The 26,113-nt window shown below is 35.3% G+C and overlaps 1 protein-coding gene across 9 annotated transcripts in view; it reads right to left on the reverse strand.

Annotated features, from left to right (window-relative positions):
- ARL15 (ARF like GTPase 15) overlaps nt 1-26,113 on the reverse strand; it is a 224,384-nt gene that overhangs the window by 86,489 nt on the left and 111,782 nt on the right. The window contains exon 6 of one of the 9 annotated variants that reach the window (XM_085567936.1): nt 1-26,113. This exon is cut by the window's left edge and continues 50,685 nt beyond it; it is cut by the window's right edge and continues 9,932 nt beyond it. The exons of the other annotated variants lie outside the window; for them this stretch is intronic. The gene's annotated coding sequence lies outside the window, so the exon portion shown is untranslated. 9 annotated transcript variants of the gene reach the window in all.

The following is a 26,113-nucleotide window of genomic DNA, read 5'->3' on the forward strand; positions in this document are numbered from 1 at the left end:
TATCATCGTGGAGTTGTGTCTAGTCCAAACTTTAACAAATTGACAAACACCGTAAGTGTTCCCAGAAAAGAAATTTGTTTAGAAGTTTCAAATCCAGCTACTTTAATGCCTGGTGAGTGAGCTTGAGCAGTTTCATTACTCAAATCTCATGAGGAAACTGACAAAGACAAAAGTTCTTTACTGTGCAGAAATGGATTGTGAGAAACAATATATTACAATAACTCAAGCATTGGACTGATTGTCAACAGGGTCCAATAGATTAATCTAATGGACTTTGGTAACTCTCTAAATTCAAAATGTAAAATGCCAGGAGAGCAATTCTATATGGCACAAAGCAAAAATGCAGGACTTAATATTGATAACAAATATCTCAAAATCTGTGTCAAGCCTTTTGTTTCAGATAAGAAAAAAATCTCCTCTTAATGTTCCCAGTTTGGTAGTACATAAAGCACAGGTAATACTCTTACCACCTGTCATACATAACTCAGTTCTTAGAGTGGGCTCTGTTATGCACAGCAGTAGGTTTAGGAGAAAAAGAAAAAACGAAAATGATCATGACTCTTTGCCCCTAAATAAAAAGAAAAGAAAAACCAAAACTAGCATGGGATAGAAGACTTAAGTATTTTCAAATCTTTACCCTATTCATAAACAAATAATCTGTGTGGATGAATCTACAGTTTCAAAGTTCTCCTACAGAAGAAAAATGGACATAATATGAATAGTGAATAATACCCATGAATTTTCAGTCACCTAGGCAGGCTAGGCTTTAAGTGATGTTCTTATAACTAATTTATTTCCCAACATCTTGTATTGTACATCAACTGTTTGTATTCAGTTAAAATCTGACAATTTTATTTAAAAAATGCTTATGAAACATATTGTGCCTTGAAAATGAAACTCCAGCACAATAGATCTGTCTTCACTCTCTGAATTATTCACAGACAATATCCTGTTCATCTCAATACAATTTTATTCTTACAAAAAGCAAACAATACAACTGTTTTGGGGGCTGGGGAGAGAGCTGCATCCCATCTTGTCCTAACCAGTCCAGAGCAATTCTACATGGGGAGATTCCTCTGGATATTATTTAGACTTCCTTAATGAAATTCAGGTGTAATCCCTAAGGCTCTATAGCAAAGAGTATCTTTAACTCAACTAAAAAATACAGTACTTGCCAAAAGGAGATTAATTATGTTTAGATGTGTCTACTATGAATACCAACAAGTCTAGAGTCTCTTTAAAATACATTTCAAAATTCATTGAAAATACATTCTTTAAAATGCATTCTTAAAATTCAGTAGTGAACAAAATAGAAGCAGTTTATAAAATACACTGAGAAATCCAGTCTATAAAGACTTTGTTTTCATTTGTTTTAACTCGAATAAAGTCAGTCACAATATGAACTCCCTCTCTAGCCATAGAAAATACTTATGGGGAGCAAAATGTTCAATTCTATTCCCAGATTACCACAATGCAATTGTGAATAATCCACAGACGTTTTCCACCAGCACACTAATGGGTCTAAGAAATATGTGCCTTTTAATTTGTTTCCTCTCATGTTTTTCCTAAATAGAAAGCTTTATCCATCAATATTATTTTGGTAAAGTTTTATGTTTCTTCAATAGTTCTCATGCAGTATAGATTAAGAGCAGAGTAAGACTCAAGCCCTGCGCCTCTTCTGAGCAAACATACTTTCCAGAAGCTTCAGTCTTCAGATTTTTAAATTATTATTATTCTATTAATACTTTCAGCTGTCAATCCATCCTCTCTCAATCTGGGACCATAATGGACTCAGAGCATTCCAGTAGTCCACAGGGTGTGAGACTGCTTTTTGTTGCCAGACAGAGGACATAAATAAGAAAAGTAAAAATACTGACCAAAGGAAAACAGGAAAATATTTCTAAATGTATAACTGTGAATGGACATCATACTAAACTACAGACCATCCCTTCTTTTTAATCAGGAAGATAAGGGATGTGATGTTTAGATTGTGCTGTACATTTTATACAAATATCCTCAAAACCAGTTGGTTTCCAAAATCCTGAAAATAGGCAGATACTAAACAAAACAGTCATTCTGCAGAAACAAAGCCATCAACCCACTGACAAAAAGGGCAAACAAGGCATTTATACAGCCAGTTAATATATGTGCTTTTGCATGGAGACTTGGTGCAAGGAAAAAAAAATAGAAATCTAGAAATAGTGGGTATTTCAGAGCTTTTCTGCAGTCACTAAATCAACTTTCTTTTACCTACACAGGCACTACATAAGCTAATACAAGTGTCTAAACCCAATAAGCAGCGATACACTAACTGTAGTCCCATGCCATATCCCTGTGTCCAGATTTTAAACAGTTTAAAATCATAGGAGAAGAAAAAACCACAGAAGAATCAACATGGACAGTCCTCGATTATCTTAGCATAAACTATTAATTATTAAACCCTTTGTTTACTGAAAAAATGAAACAATATTACTTCTTTCATCACCGTAGTGTGTTTATTTTTCTTCTCTAAATACTTACCTGATTGTCTTGATGCACCCTCAATGAATGGTGTGGCTGTGGGGAGGGCTCTCTTAAACTAATAGAGCAGAAAGTTAATTTAACATTGAAATGTAATATAAACAAGCTTTGGACACAAATACTTCAAAAAGATAAGCTGCAAGTTTTGCACCTACATTTATAATTGTATTACAAGTCCATATTTTGAACATTTTCTATTACACAGGCTACCAAGGCAGGTAAGTCTGACTGAAGAGGTAACTGACGTACTTTAAAATTTTCAGTATTGTTAAACTTCAGGGGAGCCTCTATATTCCTGGCCCACCTGATTTTTCAGTTTTAATAGCTGATCTCACACCATAACACTTTCCTTCCCATAGACCTTTGTGAAGACTCATAATGATCTGTGCTAGTAATGATTTTTGTGTATAATGGAACAGTAGATCACTGACAATTGAGTTTGATTTTAAAAACAAGAATAATAAAGCAATTCAGGTGCTTTCATAGTAGGATAATGTATTCCTGCACCTTTAGTACAAAACCACAGAAAAGCAAATAGATAAGAAGTCAGCAGTAAAACAAGAAAAAAGCAGTAGTAGCTATTAGCTATGGAGCTCTCTTGCCTCTTTTTTTTTATGAATAAGCAAACTGTGTTAAGAAAAATGTTTTTCCCAGTTCATGTGTTAATGTTATAGCTTGTCAACTTCTAGGAGGTGAAGCTTAAAACAGATCAAAAAGAAACACACTGTTCACTAAAAAATGAGCCATTCCAAGCCACAAAGTGAACTGCGAGGGTGTTTAGAAGGGGCAGACTGCTCTTCTTAAGCACAGTAACCACAGAGAGATGTACTCCTGATGTGCAAGGAAATGACCAGTGAAGAAAAATGCCCATCTCTGTTCTTCTCAATCTTAAAAGTCCAGGAATAGCTAACCTAATTTATGTACATGTCTGAATGTCAAATTCTTCAGGCTGACATAACATTCACACATTATCCTAATTGACAAACCCTTTTAGAACTCATAAACTGGTAATTAAATTGTCAAAAGAATATTAGAACATGCCATTTTTGATTTTTATCTACACACAGAGGAAGGTTCTGTCACCCAATTATTTTATCAAATACCCTCTAATTTTGAATTTATTCTTACTCTGACAGCTACAGTATGTCCCAGATGGTTGTAAAGAAATTTAACAAACATTGTGGCAAAAAGGAATGGAAGCAATAGATACCATCTAACCAACCCAGTTCAAGCAGCTCAGCCAGTAGAAGTAATTACACAATAATGTAATGTGCTAAATCTAAAACCAACTAGTTTCCATTGGATGGTCTTCAAACTTCGAAAAGCAATCTGCAAAAGAAGAAAGACTGTACACAGTCTTGTACAAAGACTAAAAGAGTAACAATAGTACCCCCTTAATATAATTACCTCTTATTTATTTAAAAGAAAAATGTATTTTATTACTCTTTATACTGCAAGACTAGGAGGTTTTTACAGACTGCATCCTTTAACTAGTTAACTTTAATTAAAGTATTTAAGTTTTCATTTTTTGGGGTGTTTTGTTGAAGAAATCTACCCACATTTGCCACGAGTAAGCTTGGATTTTCATAAGGTGTTTGTGAGGCACTTTTGTACAGCAGTAAACAAGGAGTATGAATTCCTGAAGCATGCCATAGGTTATAAAAACTGTGAAGAAATAAACAAGAAGACTTCTTAAAAATACAGGAAAGTCCAAAAATGAGAACTAGAGATGATCTACCCTCCCCTTGCCCAAATGGGGCATCTAGGGAATGTGGCATCCTCCTCCTGTTAGGGAAATTGTGACCTTGTCTTCTTTCCTACCTCCCTGGGAATTTCCTTCTGGGCTGCTCACATGTAGTGAGCAATAAAAGGCTGATGAAGAAACTCATCCTCGAACTGAGTTTCAAACCATATTCTTTTTGCCAAGGTCAATAAGAGCAACACTCAAGGCTTTAAAAGATACTACCCTGGTTTTTGTATTTTTAACCACAACTCTAGTATGTTTGATGGGAAAATAAAGGTAGGAAAACAAACTGGAGCAAGCTACTTTTAAAGGCAAGACTAGAGAGAAAACAACTGTTTCTTCCCTAAACAAACATGTTAATAGGATATCTGTTAAGTTAGTAAAAAAAACCCAAAACAAACAACTAACAGCCAACCAACTAACCAACCCAATCCAAGCTCCTTTAATTGCATGTGAATTTCCCATATTCACATATCAAGGTGTTACATACAGCTCTGACCATCAGCATCTGATGCTGCAGCCCTCTCACTGCCAAGGACACTGGTGGGACTGACCCTTATTCTGCTGCCTGTCTCAACGTGTGCAGAACTTAGTTTTCTCTGAGATACTTACATCAGGATCTTTAGCCTAAACCAGCCAAATAATATTAGAAGTCCAGTTTCTAACCACAGGTAAAAGGGATGCACATGAATAAGTGGTCATGCTCCATGGCAACAGTAGTCTGGGCACAGACTGCCCAAACCTCTTGTTCATGCATTTGTTTTACCTGGATAATGACACCATTGTACTGCCTTTATCTGTGTTCTGACCCTACATAGTGTTCTCACACAAACGTCCTGCAGACAAAATCCTACTCTCAGACCAAAGGAAAGCAAAAAAATCTAAGATCTGTTATCTCTGATTTTCTACAATTTTTCCCCTTCTTTTCACTTTGATATTATGATAGACACAAATCTTGACCATAATGATGCAACTGTCATCTAGTGTACCTTTCACAAAAGAAAATGAAAAAAGGGGACACAGGGGGGCTGCATGTTCTTCCAGTACTTCTTCCTCTAAGAATAACTGAAAATTATGGAGAACAGTGGTAGTTCCTTCTAGAAATTGCAGGCATGATCCTATAATACTGCTGCTGGGCATTTCTATGGAAGACTTGAAAACCTAAATGTCATCACAGCTATACTTCTTAAAAATTAACTGTTTATCTGCACGTCCAGAAAGGCCTTGCTCCCAATGTACACATGTAGGGCAGGGCAGAGCTGTTAGTTGTGGTGCTCCAGCCAAACAACCACACATCTGGTTCTGCAACATAAAACCTCACACCACTCCAGAACAGAACAGACTTGAAATCTTCTAACCTAGTAATGAAAAATAGTGAAGTAATAACTGTGATCACTGTATTAAATATACTTCCCATCCCAGGACCTTGAAATCTATGAACTGCAGCATTCTACATAAGAGCTCTCTAGGAGAATACCTGCATGAACTTTTGAATGTAACGCTCCATTCTCAGAAGGACTGAGTCCTAAACATGAACTATTCTAGTTCAACTTGTCCTAGAATTTATGTAAATCAACATGCTCTTATTAAAAGGACTTTTAGGGTATTTTTTCTATTGACAATTCTTCTGAAGCATACAGAACTTTTAATTTTACATTTAACATTTTCTGAATGCACTGCACAGTTTTTGTAATTTATACAAATACATATTAATAATTGACATTGAGAACTGTGACCTTACATCGCTACCACAGAAGAAATAATTTAAGTCACTATAAAGACGGTTCTGTTTCTGGATGCTAAGGACTGATCAAATTCCCAGATTCCCAGAACAACTGCTAAATGTATTTCATCATGATTTTAAAAGAACTCCACCCTCTTAATTAAGCCAAGTGAAAAACACTTTCAAGTTGCCTTCAAAATAAAGAAGGGGGAAAGTGTGAGATTTTTGTAATGGGTTCTGTACAAACTGAAGAATTTTCAAAATGTTATTGCATACTATTATATAACATGAACTAGTATGAAAAGCTGTAGCACTGGAACTGCTTTTATTACTTATATGACAGCCTAAAACACCAAACACATTGGAAGGTCAATAACTAAGACTTTATCTTAGAAACTGTTTCTAAGACAGCTACTGGAAAAAACTAGGTGCATTTCAAAGAGGATATCACCAAGGGTATTAAAATGAGTATCCATAAAAATTTTAGATGCATTTTTCTGGTTCTGGGAAGACACCAGACTACCCAATCTGCTTCATAGAGCTTGACATAAATATATCATAACATGATGTGCCTATTTATTTTGCCATTACAAAACCTGTCTGCTATGTTCTCTTTGCTTTTCTTTTTTAAGCAGAATTGAATGCAGTTTGGTGATACTTTGATAGTATTTAGTAAGAAACATGTTTTGATACTAAAGTATTTAATTAGTCTTTGCTCCAAGATAAAGCTTGAAGTCTGGATTTCTTAGCACTTAGTTAAATATTGGATAATGATCTCATTTAAATGATGGAGTAATTATGGAGGATACATAAAAGGAATTAGCTTGGACACATCACCAGCATCTTGAAAATGTGTTAAATGGTTATGAAGGACACTGCTTGACAGAGCTAATAAGGCAGACAGACAGAAGTAATTTCATTGCATACTAATGATGATGGCCTTAAAACTATAATTTTAAAAAGTATAAATAACATACATTTATTAATTTATATATAATAGATACACAAACATTTTTTTTCCAGCTGAGTCAATGAATATTTAAGACTTAGTTTTCTTCAACAGAAATCTACAAGCTAATTAGACAATTTAGCCAAATAGAAATAACAACTACACAGAAAATAACATTTTTTAAGTGTATACAAGCAAACTAGTATTCTCAGACCTGGAAAACTGTTTTCCTGTGAAGTGTTTACTTTTCTACTAAGTTGTGGTCAATCTGTAGATGAAAGTATCTTCACAGTTCATCAGACAGCATGACATGCAAAAGCGAGGAAAAAAAAAAAAAGGATGGTCCAAATCTGATAGGGTAAGAAAGCTGTCCTCTGTTTTTCCTTCTTCCAGAGACCTGAGGTGTCAAAGAAAACACTAACATGATTGGAAGATAGAACTCTTTCTTTTTATGGCTTAAAAACAATAATCATATAATAGCAGATAGGAGCCACGTGAGTTTGCTGCAAAATATCTTCTTATCTGAAAGATCTTAACACTTGTAAAGCTATCAGAATGATGCAGCATGTGTCTGCCATTAATAAAACAGAGAATTGAAGGCAGTGAAATCTTTACTACATGTCAAATTACTATGAGATTTAAAGTAAAAATATAGAACCCTGACTTGGAAAAATTAAAGACGTACAATGTCTGGGGGAGGGAAACAATGGGACAGGACTCATTCACACTGACTAAACACTTTTGGATTTTATGTGTTACCTCGATATTGTACTTAAGAAAGAAATTGTGACAAAAAAAAGTGGTGACCAAGTTATAAAATAAGAAATTGTTTGGGTTTTTGAGGTTTTTTTGATTGGTTGGTTGGTTGGTTTGGGGTTTGTTTATTTGTTTAAAAACTAATTACTAATTACTGGTGACACCTGATGAAGGAGAATTGGAGGACAGGGATATCTCTTAATGTTTCCTGCAACTAATTGTTCCCAGCAATTAAGGAGAGAATTTAAGCCTCCACACAAAAGATAGCTCAAACTGCCTTTTTTCCTTAAATATTTTCACTGATGGAAACTTGAATATACACTAAAAAAAACAGCAAATATCTTACAAAACTAAAGTACAGGGTTTTATTAATTCACATTAAAAAAAAAAAGTGCTAGTCTATGTGGTCAGCACATCTCTTTGCCATTAAGTTTTGCTCCCTCTCATAATATTCAAAGACTTCAAAATAAATATTTTATCATTTCCCTCATTATAAAAAACGTCATTTTATATGATATTACAATTACAACTAAAAAGTGGTTGGCAAAGATATTCATAGGTTATTTATCTATTTACCAGTCTTTGTCCAAGGAACATTTCCTTCAGACTTTCCTCTTGTTCTCATTCTAGCATCAGTTCCCCAAACAGAATGAATTTGGTCAGTTCCCTTGAATTCAATAAAACATTGTTTGTTTGTTTGTTTGTTTTAAATCTATCTGCTTGAGGAATTCAGAGCCCAAAATCTACTTCTTAAGAAAATATTATCATTGTTGTAAGTAAAGTTTTCTGGCAACATAAAAAATGAGGACTTCAGGCTGATGGAATAAACTGTGGTAGTTTAAGTATTCATTTTCCCATATTGCTCTTAATGAAAGCAGCAGAGGTGTTGCTGGTGTGATTTTACCACAGTTAGTGTGGCACTTCAGCCAGCACTTAAGAGAGATCCTCAACAACATTTCTTTAGGCAAGTCCACAAGTTTGTCATTACAGCTCTTCTTTCCCTTACCCTAGCCTACTACTTGGCTCTTCATCCCAGTTTGAAAGGAAGAATGTTCAGTTCTCTTGCAGAACTACTGGGAGTAATTTTTCACTGTATTTTGGAAAATGCAATAAAAGCGTGTCAAAACAGCTAGAGCAAAGTATCTTTAAGGACATGTATTTTGCTTAACAGCCCCAATACAAGTTAACTTCTTACAGAAAAATTCTTGAATTTGTCCTGCACTGGTTTTAAATACTGTAATTCTTGTGCTTCATACCATTTCTCCTCCAACATCCTCAGTATCATTTGAGGAAAGAATCACACAAAATGAGACATCTTTTAATGTCATCAATACTAATTTCAATTACTACACAAATCAGAACAAACTCTCCCTTCCTATTAGTCTTCAATAACTCATAAACAGTTGCTTCAGTTAACTCATAAACAATTGCTTTCATAGCCTACATGTACCTCACCAGGCTATACATATTAAGCCCTGTTACTCATCCCTCACAAACCAGTCCCAGCACCCCCTTTAATGTGGGTGGTGGTGTCAATTTGTATGCAAGAACGCAGGCAGTTATTGCCCTGCTGCTGAGATGTTTGAAAGCATCAAACTGTTGATGTTTGTTTTGATCTCCTCGAGAGATGCAAGGTGATTTTGAATACTGTCACATAACTTCATTCTTGGGTAGGTCAGATATGTTTCACTTCCTGAGTGAGATTTATTGGCAGCTACTACCTGGATTTCTTAATATTTGCTGATGGCTTCAATTACATATGCCTCATGTTTACTCCTACAATTTTTTTTTTAAAGTTGTTATGGATATGTTTTCCTAAGTTCATTAGTCATTTGTTCATTCATTAGCAGTAGCATATATATTTAAAAGAACCTGTTAATAAACTGTCTATTTCCAACTTATAAACTTGGATCTAAAACACCTCGAGTCTTTTGAAGAAACACACAATGACAAGCATGATGACTACATATTTTCACAAGCTGTTACAGACAAGTCTTTTTCCAGCACTGGATACTTCCAGGAATTTTCTTAAAAACTCAAGACAGCCACTGTTGTGTATTAAAAGCCATATCTGTTATTAAAATACATCTTTTTTATCGTGGCAAAGTGCACTACCATCAGTCAGATGATAACCACCTTCATGAATGATTACTAAAGTATTTAATCAGCATTTAACCCTTTTAAGTCTTTGCTACTTGGCAATTTTTGAAGCATTTTATCCTTGGGAGCCAACACTTTCCCTGAGAATGAGCAGATACACAGAAGAAAAGCTGTAAGTAGTACAAATGACTCTTACATATATACACTACTCCTCAGTCCTATATTCTCCATAAGCTGGTCATTTTCTTCCCTTGTCAGCTTACACTTCTTCGTCTCTTGGACAGCTTTCAACTATGTGACCATGAAGAAATCAAATACCAAAATAGAAACAGCTACATATCCTCTGCATGACAGTGTAATTTCTTCTGCCTTAAGGCAGTGTCTAGCACTGAAATCAAAGCCTGTTTATTTCTAACTGATGTATATTACACCAAAGACTTAACTCTTGCTTACATAAGACTTGCAGAAAGACCAATTTACTCACAATGGTTCTATTTAGCTTTTAGAGTCCAAGCCAGCCATATATTCCACCACCATGGCAGTGAGAGTTGTTGGAGAGAACCCTGGTTCTTATGCAAAAGAACAGAGGACCTCAAGCCCTACTGCTACTTGTATTCCTATACATAACGAAAGCAACGTCTATACACATTTACTCTTTTAGGTTCTGAAGCTGTTTAGAATAGTGATAAGTTCAATATTTTAAAATATCTTCAAGAGTTTTAAAAATAGTTTTTATACTTAAAGTACAGTGTATTTGAAACAGATTATTCACAGTTTAATTAAAATCTAATACTTGTATGGCAGGGTCTTGGAAATAGGTATGATCTTCTGAATTGGGATGCATGAGAATCAAAGAGAGAAAATTAACTAAAAGGATTGAATGAAAATGCACCAGTAAAAACTGTGACCTCCTAAAGAGAAAAAAAATGAAATTATTAGCTTCACATATTTTACACACATCTGCAAGATATTAGCAGAGAGTTGAGAGGGCAACAGAATTCATGAAAAAATCATGCAGGTTAGAAGCACAGCACTCTATATATGCTGCTGGCTACATAATTCAGCACACATGAGCAGTTCCCCCTGTTGCCCATGAAGGTGCTTGTTGCATAACCAAATGAAGTCACTACTCACTACCCGTTCATTGTCACCCAGCATGGAACAGTACCACACAATATATGTTTAGCCAAAATGGTTCATATACAACAAACCTTTCAGAAACATTTATAACTGTAAATTAAACACATCCATGAGTAACTTCCAGGGAACTGAGGCCAACTGGTACAAAATGACATATGTCTAGGGTGGTATACTCCCTTAGTCTGCAAAACAGAGTCACCTCCCAAAAACGGTCTTTAGGGACTGATCCTTGGAACACTGACTACCAAACAGCTTCCAGAAATTAGCTCAGTGGTTTTGGCTTTAAGTTAATTAGGACATTTTTCTGTGAAACTTTTACTATGGACATAGCCAAAGAAATTCAAAATGTCCACAGTCCAGTCTGCAGCTACAGAGAAAAACTGCAACCCATCTTCAGCTGGTAAAGGGGAAATAGTTCAACAATAATTTTAATCAAAAACTGGCAAAATTGGAGCCCAAATCATAGGAAACAGATACTACTTTGTTACTGCAGTGAGAAGGCAACTGTTTTTATCTCTGAGGATGGCATCCCTTAAAAAAGTTCCATACACACAATGCAGACAGGCAAAGAAACAACTCTATCCCTGTGTTCATAAACCACACAGCCACCTGACTTAGCAGAGTTACGTTACACTCCCACACCAATAACATGGTTATGCTACCTGAGGGACTTGTCCTAGCCCACCTTGTTTCCTCAGTCTGGCAATCAGGTTTTAGGAACAAGATGGGGATGAATGATAACTGAATCACCATCCAGGAACAATTAGGAAATAATCATGATTTTCATACCACACGTTCTAAAGATCTGATGAAGCCACAGGCTCAGTGAAGGATACATCTCACATCATGGTACAAAAGGAAACCCTCCTAGCTGTGGCTGAGTGAAATAAAGAATGCATTTCACAAAACTGCAATTTTGTTGGGCATGTTTCTCTGTCCTTCTATAAATAGTTCAGGTATGCAACTCGGGCCATATTCTATGAAATCCCTTAAGGCTATGGTATTTATATTAAAATACATTTTATAGCACAGCAGATTAAAGAAGGAGTTTTCACATATCTGCACTGCACAACATTCTCCCCTACATTAAGAAACTCCACCACTGTCCTTTGGCATGTTATATTCTATTTTACACAAAGAAACTTAATTAACTTATATCAACTCAGTTTTCACTAGCAAGTTTTACAGGCTTGGAAGCCAAAAATTTCCAGCTTTTTTTAACAACTGAAATTCTTTATTTGTAATAACTGTCAGAAATTATACATGTACAAAAATAATTTTAATCAACAACATATAGCTAAAATTATTCCACCTAAGTGTTTCTCTAGCTAGCCACCTAAATGAGCACTGCCTCCTAGTAGTAATCAAAATAAATATATATACTTTAGTTATTGCTATAAAGACTAATTTTATATTGTTATGTTGAAAATAAACCCCACATCTTCTGTGTAAGACAAACAAAACAATGTCTATGTATTCAAGTGTTCTTGAAACAAGCACTGATTTTATGGCACAATTCCAATGCCCAAATAAACAGGACATGCAAGCATCTTTTATTATACATGGAAATTAAGATAATTTCCACAGCTAGCAATTGGTCCTTTAAGCCACTATTAATATGTTGGGAGCTTAGGCTAAAAGATCATTTTTACACTCTAAAGCAGCTTCATAAATTACATTGTGGCAAATTTAAATTTCAACTTACTAGGTGTCAGCAAGCAAACACTACCATCAGGATATTCCAGAAACGATGACCTGTGTTCATATAACACTCAGTCTTTATTAGGTTGTACTCTGGAAAATACTTAAATCTTTTAAACACATCTCCCATCAAAACCTCTATTTGGGATTGAGAGTTTCTGTTCTCACAGAATGGGTCAGGCTGGATGGGCCCACAGCGGTCTGGTCCAACCTCCAAGCAGGGTCATCCTGGAGCACACAGCACAGGACTGCATACACTTGCTTCTGGAATATCTCCAGGGAGGGAGACTCCACAACCTCTCTGGACAATCTGTTACAGTGCCTGGTTACCCATGAAGTAAAGCATTTCTTCCTCATGTTCAGGTGGAATTTCCTGTTCATCAGTTTCTGCTCATTGCCTCTTGCCCCGTTGCTTAGCACCACCTAGCAGAGCCTGGTCCCTCTTCTGCCTTCTGTCTGCAGGCACTGACAGACACTGATGACGTGCCCTTTCAGTCATCTGAAGAGGCCCAGCTCCAGCCTCTCCCCACAACAGAAATATTCCAGTGCCTTAATTGTCCTGAGCTGGATCCACTCTAGGACCTCGGTGTCTCTCACATCCTGAGGAGTCCAGAACTGGACACAACACTCCAGCTGAGGCCCCACCTGGGCTGATCTGGCATTTGTTTTGGGTTTTTTTCTCATTTCAGTCTTCCAAATTATTGAAATCTGACTCTTGAACTAGCAATTCTTTAGCATCATTTAGATAATTTATAAAACTAGGTAAGTGCATTTTTTAAGAAATAACAATTCATACAACATCAAAAATAACAACTATATGAGACTATAGCTTACAAAGTATTACTCCCTACACCTAGAAAGGTAGGTTGATTAAACAGAAATATGACCAGTCTAGTGTGTGACATTTTAGGATATTAATCTCCAACTTCAGGTAGGAAAAAAGAAGTCAAAAGTCAACTGCTTTTTCAGTCACATCTCTGTGTCCCAAAACTGCTATTTCATTATAAATACAGTATTCTAAGTTTTCATTTTTTCATTATATTAGGATAGCTAATTTTGTAATTTAAACTATGTCTTGAGCATAATACAGGGGTGCCATCAGGGTTTGGTCTAATTATTTAACATCATGTGCTGAAGTACAGCTATAGTAAAACAGAGGTGGTGACACAATCACACAATTTTTAAAATACTACAACAGAAACTCTTGTATTAAGACCACATTATCAGTAAGTCTTCCTTTTGCTGGGTCAAGGGACTCAACAATTAACATCAAGGCTCTGACACTGAGTAAAGCCTCAGCTTTCATCTAATTCAGATGACCTCTTCAAAGCTTCATTATAAGATTTAATTGCACTAATTAACAGAGATCAGAGTCAATTAGCTATTTGCAGTCTGCACATCACATCACAAGGCACCTATGTTTGCAGTGATGCTGCATGACAGGAAATTAGATCAATTAATGCAACACAACACTTGTTTTCTTCCCAGATGTGCATTGCTAGATTTTGGATGCCTCTGTGCAAATGTTGTCAAGGCTGCTAAACCGAAAAAAAAAGCTAAGTAACATTAAAGATCTTTATAAATAGGAATTATTGGGGTTTTTTAGCTGTAACAAGAACTTTGTAGATATTTAGATATGCTCTTCATCTTTGGATGATTTTACATATTGTTTCTTATTTGATCTTAAAGATTGAAGATATCTTGATTTTTTTAGTGAAACACTGAAAATTGGTTGTTGCAGGAAACTTCTGAGTGCTTTTTATTTTTTTTAGCTTTACATCATTGGCTCATATTCTGCATAATAAATGCCATATCAAGTTCTTTTGTAAGTGGGGCCCAGTGAAATTCTCATACATCAGTAAACCACTGAGATGCCACAAAGGCACTGCTTTAAGTAATGAGGCTGAGTTTACAGAACTATTATGCAACATGACATGGGCTTGAAAATGACTTGTGTAAGTTTTTAATGAATAGATAACACAAACTCAAGAATATTTTTCTGCTGATATTAATGTACATGCATATTTCAATAACAATTATAAATATTAATACACTTTACATATTCATATATATATATATATATATATATATATATGTAAATTAAAAATTAAACAATATTGATCATTATTCAGATTGAGAAAGGGAGCAAAGAGATCTAGCCAAAGCAAATGAAGGTGAGATGCCTCACATCAATGGCTTCTGAAAGGAGTAAGATCAAATACACATCTATTTTACTGAGCTCTAAACTGCCCACCAGTTTCTCAACTAGGGCAGGAGTTGAAGATTGTGTGGAGCCAGCCAGGACAAACAAGTGCATTCCTTCTCTCCTGCAAGTAATCACAATCGCTGTTCCCACTTGAAAAACTGATGAAACTACATCTTTAAAAGTAGTTTGATCTGTTGACCTGAGATTATGATTGACCTCAGTTATGATTGTAGGTTTATTACTTCAAAACCCTTGGGAAACATTTGTATGCAAACATTTTGATATATGCTTTGCTGACCCAGTCTTGACACACTGCATCTCCATAAAATCCACCAAAGCACTCTAGCAGGTTCTAAAAAAAGGAGAAAACCAGAAAAAAAAGAGACTAGAACCTAAGTGGAACTTTTCCTTGGTAAAGTAGTACTACTTTGGTGTTGATACTGACTGCAAAATACTCTGCAAATAAAGAAAATACAGTAAAAATCAATGAGATTAGAGTGTGCTAGGAAGGCTTAGGGAGTAAAGAAGGGATATAGGAGCCTAGTGAAAGAACAACCATGTCAGAAACACTACCATAAAAATCCTGTGACCTGTCTATTTACCATCATGCATATAAAACCAAATTAAAGCCAGAATCACAGAATCAGTTAGGCTGGAAAAGCCCTCTGAGATCATCGAGTCCAACTTGAGACCAAACACTACCATGTCAACTAGACCACAGCATGAAGTGCCATGTCCGTTCTTTCCTTAAACACTTCCAGGAACAGTGACTCCACCACCCCCCTAGGCAGCTCATTCCAGCATCTAATCACCCTTTCTGTGAATTCTTCCTAGAGCAGACCCAAGAGCCAAACTATTTTAAAAACACAAAGCCTGCCAGAGTTCAAGAAGTGTTTAGACAGTGCCCTCAGGCACATGGAGTGTTTCCTGGGGCTGCCCTGTGCAGGGCCGGGAACTGGACTTTAATGACTATTGTGGGTGTCTTTCAACTCAGGACATTCTATGATTATATAATGAACAAAAGCTGGGGCTTGGTGATTGTTTATTTCTCAAACACCCTGCCTCCCCGCCTCTTCATTCAGGTAACACAGCAATTAAAGCAACTATAGCTCCTTAGAGCATTTATTTTGGGCTTTGGTCACTGGACTCAAAAATCTCAGTCCATTTCTGTATTCCATCCTTACAGAATGAAAAGGAACCCAAAGGAACCTAAGCAGAGATGCTTTCTCACACCCAGTGAGATGCTGCTTCTCTATGTCAGAACCAGGCAGAGACAGGAAGAGCAGCCAAGCAGCTGCACAACTGCAATAAATGCAATTGACTGATGCTTTCAGAAAACTTTTCACCCTATTATGTTCTAAAACCTAAGCCAAAGTCTTGTGTATTCTACTTCATTTTCAGAATCCTTAAGTATGCTTATGAAAAACTTTCTCAGAAGAGCAGGTTTCCATTACAAGTGATTTTAAGAGAAGCTAATACTATTAAATTTAAAGTGAAATTCATACTGAAAGATATATTTAACCTGATTCTAAAAACTTTTCAAATTAATCAGATTACATTCACAAGTCAAACTCATAGTTCAGTTCATGGCTGCCATTTCTGCCTGAATGCAAAATCTTGCTCAATTTGCTCAAAGTTTACAGTAGTCTACATTTTACTGAGAGAAGGAAAATTCATGAGGTATGAGGGATAAAGAGATTGAAGAATAGAGGTCTGTTAACCAGTCTTTGCTTTCTGGAGTATTTTTGTATTTTTTATATTCCTGAATATTTTTCTAGGTGATCAAAGGAAAATGGGTAGTGGTATTTTTTTTTTCCAGTATTAAAAAAAAATTTACTATAAATTACCAAATAATTAGAAATCTCTGAGAGGAGACACATGAATAGTTTTGCCCTTACTTGCAATTACTATAGATCAGTACTCCTGCTGGGAGTTCTCTTTTCCTTTTCATATTATCTGGGTGGAAAGATTAGGTGATCAGTCCTCAAGTTTTCTCTTAATCCTCTAAAATCTCCTGTGCTTCTCAAGTTCCCCTCTCCTTTCCCTTGTCTCATCTTCCATTTGTATTAAGCTGGAAAATAGCTTTCTTGAGGATGCTATAATGTTAAATAGTCAGTACTGACACGACAATGTCATTTTTCCTGTCACTGGTAGAGTTTTTGTGGCTTAAAAGAATTTAAAACAATAATCAATGCAACAATTAACCTCCCAACACCGTAAATCCCCTGAAGAACTGAAACACAACAACAAGCACTTGTAAAAAATGTTTTTGGTGCTATTGAGGACATACTGCTATGTTGAAAGCAACATGATTTGAAAATATTGGGAAAATTAAGAATGTTAAATCTACTGTACACAATACATAAATAATTTGCAAACAAAAACTGAAAAAATAAAATATAATTTTAAAAAAGAGTGATTCTGAGAGATAAATAAATTCTGGGATTTCCCTGGTTTCTTCTAAGCTATCTCCTCTTTAGGGACCTCTCCATCACACAGAGAAGAAAGGCTAAAATCAAGATGAATGCTACAGATATACTGAAGTGATTCTGCCTGAGGTTTTTTGCTCAACTACACAATCCTGCACCAGAAATTCAATAAACAGTTAAATGCTTGATCTGTATGCAAGAAAGAAGCATGAACATAGAATTTCTTCTCAGAGAAAATGTTCATCCAACCACTAAACGCATCTATGTGTGGCATTCACTTCTTGCTTCATATTGAATAAGATGAAGATGCTTTCGGAAAAGCTTAACCTTTCCAGAATAGGAGTAGAGGATGTCAAAGGGATTAAGGTTTCCATATACTAAACCAGAAATTTTCTTGTGTAAAGTGCAAGTTCTGTAAGACCATGAAAAAAAAAAACCAAACCAGAAATAAAGACCAGCACAGATTTGAGCATCACAGTAAGACAACTTATTCTTCAAAAAAGCACACATCTTTTCAGCACAGGAAAACTCATGCTGGATGTTACAGGTTTAGGCCTCTATTATAATCTCAATCTCCTTCACTTCTAGGAAAAAGGGTCAAAATTCTGTATGTGATGTTATTTGTACGTATTTCCATTCTCCTGCCATTTTCCTACTTCTTTAGAAGAATGTTGTTATCAAAACATCTGTTGTTTTCTCTGTAATATAATGAACAATATTTTATGGCCTGTATATTCCTCTAGAAATATTGTATATTTCTGCAGTTACATATACTTTACCGAAGGCAAGAGTGAAAAGTATACTACTTATTTTCCTTACACCTGACTCTGTCTTATATTTCTCATGACGAAGAACAGGACCAGCAAAGTCTACACACACTGTACAGACCTGTTGAAAAACTACTCACTTCATGATCTAAACTGCTTGCAATAAAAAATTATCTGATTAAAGCTCCTCTAACATAAGTAGATAAATTACCTTGCCTACAGGCATAAATGAGAGTGCATCTGCAAACTTAGATAAACAGAATGTTTATCTATTGGTCTCTTTCACAGCTCAATAACATGCACTAAAGAAGCATTTTAATAAATTCATCTGCCTTTTGTAGTTCAAGGAAAGGGGGGCAAATAAAGAGAAAATGCAGACATCTCTAGTTTTTGTGTAAGCCAACAATTTAAAAAAGGTCTATTACAGTACACTTGGCTCCTGACAAACTACTCAAGAACCTGTCATATGGCATGCCAAGTTCTTTTAAACCTCTGAACAGGTTTATTATTACTGGTGTCTACAAAGTCTGCAACAAGTCTTGGCAGACCTACCACTCAGCAAGAAGAACATTAGACCAGATGTGTTTAGAATTCAAAAGTGCAAAGCTGCCATTTTCCATTTACAAGTCACCTTCAATCTTTTCAACTAACCTTTCCAAGTATAGTCAATCCAGAATCTTGCCTACTTTAGCAAGACAGGTAGGTGGAAATGTAATGAGAGAGTTCAGTTGTCAGGCTAGCTCTTCATGGGCCAAAACCCCTTTTCTAGTATTTTAATTAGTCTTTGGGTATATGTAACTGAAGACAAACTAAACTCACTAAATGTTGCTGTAACAGTGTACAGATATACATTATTACAGAACATATACAGAAAATATTCACTGCAGCACTGTTGGAAGATGTATGTAAACACACACACATATCCAGATTAATTTTGAATTATCTTTCCTCTCCTTCATATTTCCTCTTTTCACCATGGACTCCCCAAAAACACCACAACTGAAAAACCATCACATTAAAAGTGGCTAGGATGTCACCAATACTTATCAAATGATCAGTGATAAGCCTTTTAAAATGCTGCAATTATTAATTTTCAGATGGTCATGTAAAGTAATACCTGTTGTAACATTTATTAAATTGCTTTTTTTCAATAGAGTTTCTGGCTCACAGAATTAAAACAGAATAATCTTAAGAAAGAAAATTAGAAATTAAGATTCCAGAGCATAATTCTTTGGACAATGACAGCTCTATCATATTCAGGACATAACTAATCAGAACAGAAGAGATTTTTTCATATAAGACATGTCTGTTGCTTGTGGAGGCTAAAGGGTTTTCAGCGGTTTAGAAAACTACCTAAGATACAAACAATGGAAAATATAATTGTATTTCAAGTGCAAGTGTCAATACATATCTGAGAATTCACAATAGCATTTTCTGAAAAGAAAAGCAGTATCTTCTCACCTGGAACTTTTTATAAAAAGCAGTTATCTTCAATCTGAAGTGATCAAATAACAAAGAGTATCTTTTAGGAAATAATTATAAAACTGAGGTAAAGTACACTGAATGCACATTAATAAAGAAGTCAATTAATCCCTGATATATGTTACCTCAAGGAATATCAAAAATTACAAATTTTTTGGTAATGTATGAGGTTTTGGGTTTTGTTTTCTGTTTTGTATTTCTTTAATGGGTGTGTGTATGCATGCATGAATTTCACAGCATTTTACTAAATATTATAACAAAGGACAAAATACCAAGAATAAATGAGAGAATGAAGCAACTATAGTTTCCCAATCCCAAAGTATATAATTTTCAAAACGTGTCATTTACACTTTTGAAGAAAGCTCACGTTGCAAGGAACAACTGTTGAAATAAGTTAGGTTTCCTTTCAGGTGCAAACTGCTTGTTTGCTATAGGATACATAGATTCCACAGTATTTCTCAAGTGCAAGAAGCTGTACCTTCATAAGAAACAATGACAGTATCTTCATAAAATGTACTTCCCCATATTTTGCATGCTACTAGTCTTCCATCAGACATTACATTAACTTAAAAAACATTATATAACTTTAAAAATTGGTTACAAATTGCATTCTCTACAAAACAGCTCAATATGATGATCAATTCTCAGAAGCAGCTAAGAACACACCATGCAGCTTTGATTTCAGTGTTTGACTTGGTTTTTTTAGCACAGGATAATGAGCACAGGGTTTCAAGAAGCAATGGATCAATGTTAATCTACGATCAACTTATGTAAGTCCCTAGCAACTTCAGATGATTTTGAAGTATTAACCAACACCCAACAAACTTGGCTGAAGAAGCTGTCCAACCTTCCTGGTTATTGCTGGCATTTGCATGGCAGTACTCTTCCATAGCATATCCACACTGCTTGTACCTTTGAGAACTTCAGCAGTGTAACAGCTTGGACTGATGCACTAAATCAGTATTTCAGTTTAGACCATGTGAATTGGCCAGAGTTAAGATGAAATCTTAAACAGCAAAGTTTACAAACAAGAAGTATGCTTCTACAAACTAGGGAGTGTCTTCTGACCATTTCAGCAAAGATGCCTTCTCAAAGGATGGTCTTATATAGCTGCATTATTACCTTGCCTAGTGTGACAACCCAATTTTAGGACATTATGTAGTACAAACCAAGATAAGCTGCTCAAATGTAGATGACCTTATGGAAATAAGAATCACACAGTTGGTGCTCTCAACAGCTTATGTACACCTATTCTCATCTTAATGACAGAGATCAGCAGTTAGAAAGGTCACGACTGAGACCTCCCACGATGATGAAGAGGAGCAGCTAATCATGCCACAAGTTATGCAACTGCTGGGGGGGGAGTTCAAGAAACCAAAGCAGATAGCTACAAAGACAGGCCTATGTACAACAGATAGATATCTATATAACTGTAGGGATAAATACCTGTATGCACAGGAACATCAGACAGCGCCAGACACCCTTCTCCTCAGGGAAAATTCAGAACCATGAGACACTGTGAATTTCGCTCTACATGACCACCATACACCTTCTTATATACCTCTGAGGTGAGCACTAGGACCTGACTCAGAGATTGATGAAACTGAGATTATCCATCTTAATATTCTGATACTATTATGTCAATGAGGTGAAAGGATAAGCTTATAGGAAACAAAGGAGGATTATTTTTATGGATCAAACAGAATCCTGTTGGCAAACAGAATTTTGGGGTAGGAAACTCATTGGATAGAAATTCTTTTTACACAGCAATTTTTCCACTTGGGTCATGCACCTCTACTAATCAATAAGTAACTTTCTGAAGACAGATGAAGAACAAACACATTGCAAAACAGGCCATAAAATGGGAGCTGCTTCTTCCAACAATATGATGAAATACTCCAAATGACACAAATATCCTCCTACAAATCCTTCTGAATTTAATGCCAGGACATGTTTGGTTACTGTTTATCAAGTTAAGTTCATTTTCTCCTTTCAACAAGCACCTCATACAAAAAAAATTCTTATTAATTAATGTTGTTATTCCATAGCAACTTCCTTTACACAGTCACAACAAAGATCTGTCCCATCATAATGAGATTACATAAAATATGCATCCACCTCAGTTGTATAACACTATCTAAGATGGGCTTTAAATAAGTTTCTTTTACCAACATTTTTTTCCTTAAACTGCACGCTTTTTTGGACAATTAAAAAACTGAAGTTACCTTCTTCAGTTTAAGAAAGCTGGTTTTGGTCTTGCTGCTTCTTATCTCCTTAAAGGAGTTATTAGCATTATTCAAAAAGATAGTTGATAAAGAACATTTAACTGTTTAACAATACTCAACAGACAGTTGATTATAGAAAGACATGTCAGTGCACATATGGCAGGCGGATAAATTATGCACATCTGGATTACTTTTGGCAAGAAACACAACTAAGTGTCTAACGCCAAGTTTAGCAATCTGTCACTATCAATATGTGCATTTATTTAAAGACATCAAGGATTCAAAGTCATATTTTCTATTTCTTCATAAAAGTTCCAGCTCTTCACGAGACAGCAAAACAGGTGACAAACCACATTGCATAAATTGCCAAAGGCTGTATAAACAGGGAAAATTTTTAACTTACCATGCTTACAGGAGTAGCCAAATTTTCAAATCAACCCTACCCTTCACCAGTTTATATTAGTATTTGATACATAAAGTAGGTATATAATCAAATTCTGAACACCTATCCTCAAAAGTTAGATAAAATTTTGCTAAGTTCAAAGAAAATTAAACAATACAAAACTATCTGAAAAGTTTCAATTATGACCTTGTTTGTACAGTAACTGATTCTTTTTGGTGATAGTGTAATGAGAAAAATTACTCATATCTAACTATATTGCCCAAAACTAAGTAATAGATTTAGCAGTAGGGAGAACTTACCATACTGAAAGGCAAGTATACAACTGAAGGTTGAGAAGTCATGCTTGTTCTTAATTCAAATCTAAGATAAGTAACCAACAAAAGGAAAGTACAATTGATATGGATTAACATTTGCCACAGAAAGTGATAGTTGCATACAAAAATATTACCAAAAAGCCAGAGCAACTTTTTCTCAAAAGAACAGAGAGAATGATCATAAATCCAGAAGTATCTTAAAAATATGAAAATCAAAATCAAATTTTGTGGCAAAAAGCCTAGTTGCTTTCTTACACATTAAAATCATTCAGCTTATACTAAATAAAGGGAGCAGGGAAAGAAGTATTACCACTGTCTATATTTTTTAATGTAAAAAAAGCTACAAATACATGTTGCGAATTTCAAGACTACTCATTGCTTCAAAGGAGGTGAACACCCCTTAGCCTGATGGTGCTGTTTCTTTGGTATCAGAAATTCCACTCAGGTTTAGCTCAAATCAACTCATAGTATGGTCATCATCCATGGTCCTCTTATGATTTTCATCTCTGAAGGGAATAAAACCTCATTCTGTCTCACACAGTCTAGATGTATGGAGAGACAACATTAAGCCTGTGTAAATAAATTTAACTTTTATATTCATATCATTATATGAATACATGAAAAATAGAAAGGTTTTGATTTACAGTTCTAATAGAGCCTTAATTATATTCACAAAAAAAATTGAAGTTACTTGAGATAGGTCATAACATTGATTCCAAATACCTACTCAAAATTGTATTAATATTTGTTATACCAAAATACAAACATTTCATTATCTATTTCAAAACCTGAAACTTTGGCATATTTTTTACAGAAGTATTAACCATTTACATTTTATTTCACACACACACAGAGGTAAACAAGTAGCTACAACACTTTAAATTTTAAAGAATTAACTGATTCACCACCTTATTGAACACTGTATCTGCACCTTTGAGTGAGCGTTCACCTAGCCAAACATAAGAAAGAGAAGCTGGGAAAACACAGTAAAGAGGCAGTAGAATTCCTGATAAACAACCACCCCTGTGGCAGAGGAAAAGATACTGCACTGTTGGGGTTACTGAGACAACAGCTTTCATACCAGCCTCAGGACAAACACACTGGGCAGTATGAATTCACCTAGGCCTTTGAGAGCTTAAATTAGATGGATATTTGTTTGTATTTTCATTTGTACTTTGCTGCTAATTCACCTTCTAGTGGATAACACGGCCTGCTTCCCACCACACATAATCTATTTCTCTTGTCTCCAGTACCTCTAAAATTTTCACTCTTCTTCACAAGTACTCAAAGAAAATATGCAAAATTTGGCACAGGCACTTCCCACCACAGAAGGAGTTGAGAAATTCTCCTGACAAGTATGCATAGGGTAATATTTTAAGCAGATGATTAATTAAATCAAATTGAAAATCTCTTGAAAAGGATAAGTGAAAAGGGTTTGTTTACTAGGACAAAAATCTTGAACAGCACTGAAATGGGTAAATACCAAGCTGAACAGTCACTGGTCAGGTACTGACAACACAATAGCTTACACTCCCTATTGGGCACCTGACATGAATTATTTATATGCCAGCTATAATAAATGGACATGGAACTTGATAACTTCAGTTGTACTATATTTCACTTTAAAATTCTTTTAGCAGATTGGCAATAGTTTACACTATGTAACAGCAGCTCTTTCTTTGCATACATATGTTCAGACTCAGATTTACCTGTGTCTAGACACACAGAAATGTCTTGAATGTTGAACTCTCTACCAGCAGAGGGGGAACCTCTATTGTGATTTCTTTCTCTCAACACAATCTTAAAGGCAGATTTCTAAATTTGTTATTTAGCTTCTAGTGCATTCTTTTTACAAATCTCACATGCAGAACTAAGTTAACATTCCTACTTCCATGGGCATTCAAGACAGAAGACTTAAATAGGCTGACTATATTTGTTGCTTTGATCATATAATGAGACAGAACTTCTAAAGCTACTTCATAATTTTAGCCTATACCAGCAGGACTGTAAGTTAAGGGAAATGTATACATTCAGATTTTTCTTGATCCTTGTTTTAAATTACCTCTTATCAATATGATTAACTCACTTCACTGTCACAATCTTTTCAAGCTTTTTGTGGTAGAGAAGAAACTTCCATCTTTCACAGAAATCAATGTTCCTTCTCCTTATACTTGAATTTCCAAGATAATCAAAATTTCAGATCTTCATTATAATTTAGAGCACTTACAAGACTCTTCTATATGGACATAAGCTGGAGAACAGAAATAACCTATTCCCACAAAGTCTTATGCAGCAAGTCCACAGTAAATACAAAGAAATCAACCTGTATTTCATACACCTTAGTGATTGTAGTGACTTCTCCTTCTATGGTTAATTCTCATCTTAATTTCCTTCCCTCAAAAACTCCCTTAAAGCAAACTGTATTAATTATGCAACAAAACAATGGATCACTAGCTCTTATGCTCATAAAGCATTATTATGGTATTTTGTTAAAAATAAAACCTCTATCTGCCAATAAGAACTGAAAAACTGGAAAGTGGGCATTTACTGGAGAATCCTCAAGGTGGAAGCTTTATATATAGAAGCAATTTAAGAATAAAAATATTTTAAGTGTACAGAGGTTTTCATTTACATCACCCACAAAAGATGCTCTAGACTGGAGTTATCATGAAACAGTAGTAGGAGATATAAAACAAGAAACACAGATCTAATGTAATTCAAGAAAATATTGTAAACAGATACTCTTTTTTTAAAGGCAAAACATTTTAAGTGCAAAATATTTTTCTCACTAGAAGACAAGTGCCAAAAAAAGGAAAAAAATTAAAATAAAATATCTAAATCCCTAACTTTGCCAAAATCTAATCTGAGTGCTTACATTGTGCTCAAACAAAACTTTGATCATAAATTTCTTTTCAGAGACCAAAATGAATGACAATAGGAAAGCAGGTTTCTATGGCAGGGCAGCTCTGTTAAAGCTTTCATTAACCATGTCAGCTCCCAGGGGCTTTAATTTGCTTCTGTGGTGGCCTTTGTTTCTATCTTTAAAGAATTCAGAAACTACATGACATACATGTACTTAATTTTTTTTTTTTCAGTATTCTTTGGTAAAATTCTAATTGCTCTCCGACACACATTTCTGAGGGATGATGGTCACCAGAGCTGATTTGCAGAGCACCAGACAGGTGAGGATCTCAGCCTCTGACAAGGAGTCCCAAACGCTGGCAATTTCAATTCTTTTGGGGAAGTGAACAGGCAAGAACAGCTCTAATTTTCTTCTTTTTAGTATTCTTCTTTCCACTCAATGCTTGGTGACATTAGCTGGCACACTCTGTCTGTCAATATTTTTTTCCTGCAGAAGTAGTTTCATGGGGAAAAAAAAAAGAAAGAAAAGGAATTTTCTAGGCCTATAGTTTGCTTTTCTCCTCTTCATCTCTTCTCCCCTGTTATGTGCCTCTTAAGATGAAAACCTCAGGTCTGCAAAGACAAGCAGGAGCTTACTACTGCATGACAAAAGAAAAACTCTCTTGTATTTTCTAACAATAGCCTGCCAGCCTCAGAAACAGACTACAAGAGACATGTAGATTGTCTCTTCTAAAGCAAAACTCTGGATACTATGTGTAAATAATATTCTCCTAGTGTTATGAAATACAAAAA

The sequence above is a fragment of the Lonchura striata genome, chromosome Z, assembly GCF_050655825.1.
Source record: "Lonchura striata isolate lonStrDom1 chromosome Z, ASM5065582v1, whole genome shotgun sequence".
Lineage (NCBI taxonomy): Eukaryota > Metazoa > Chordata > Aves > Passeriformes > Estrildidae > Lonchura > Lonchura striata.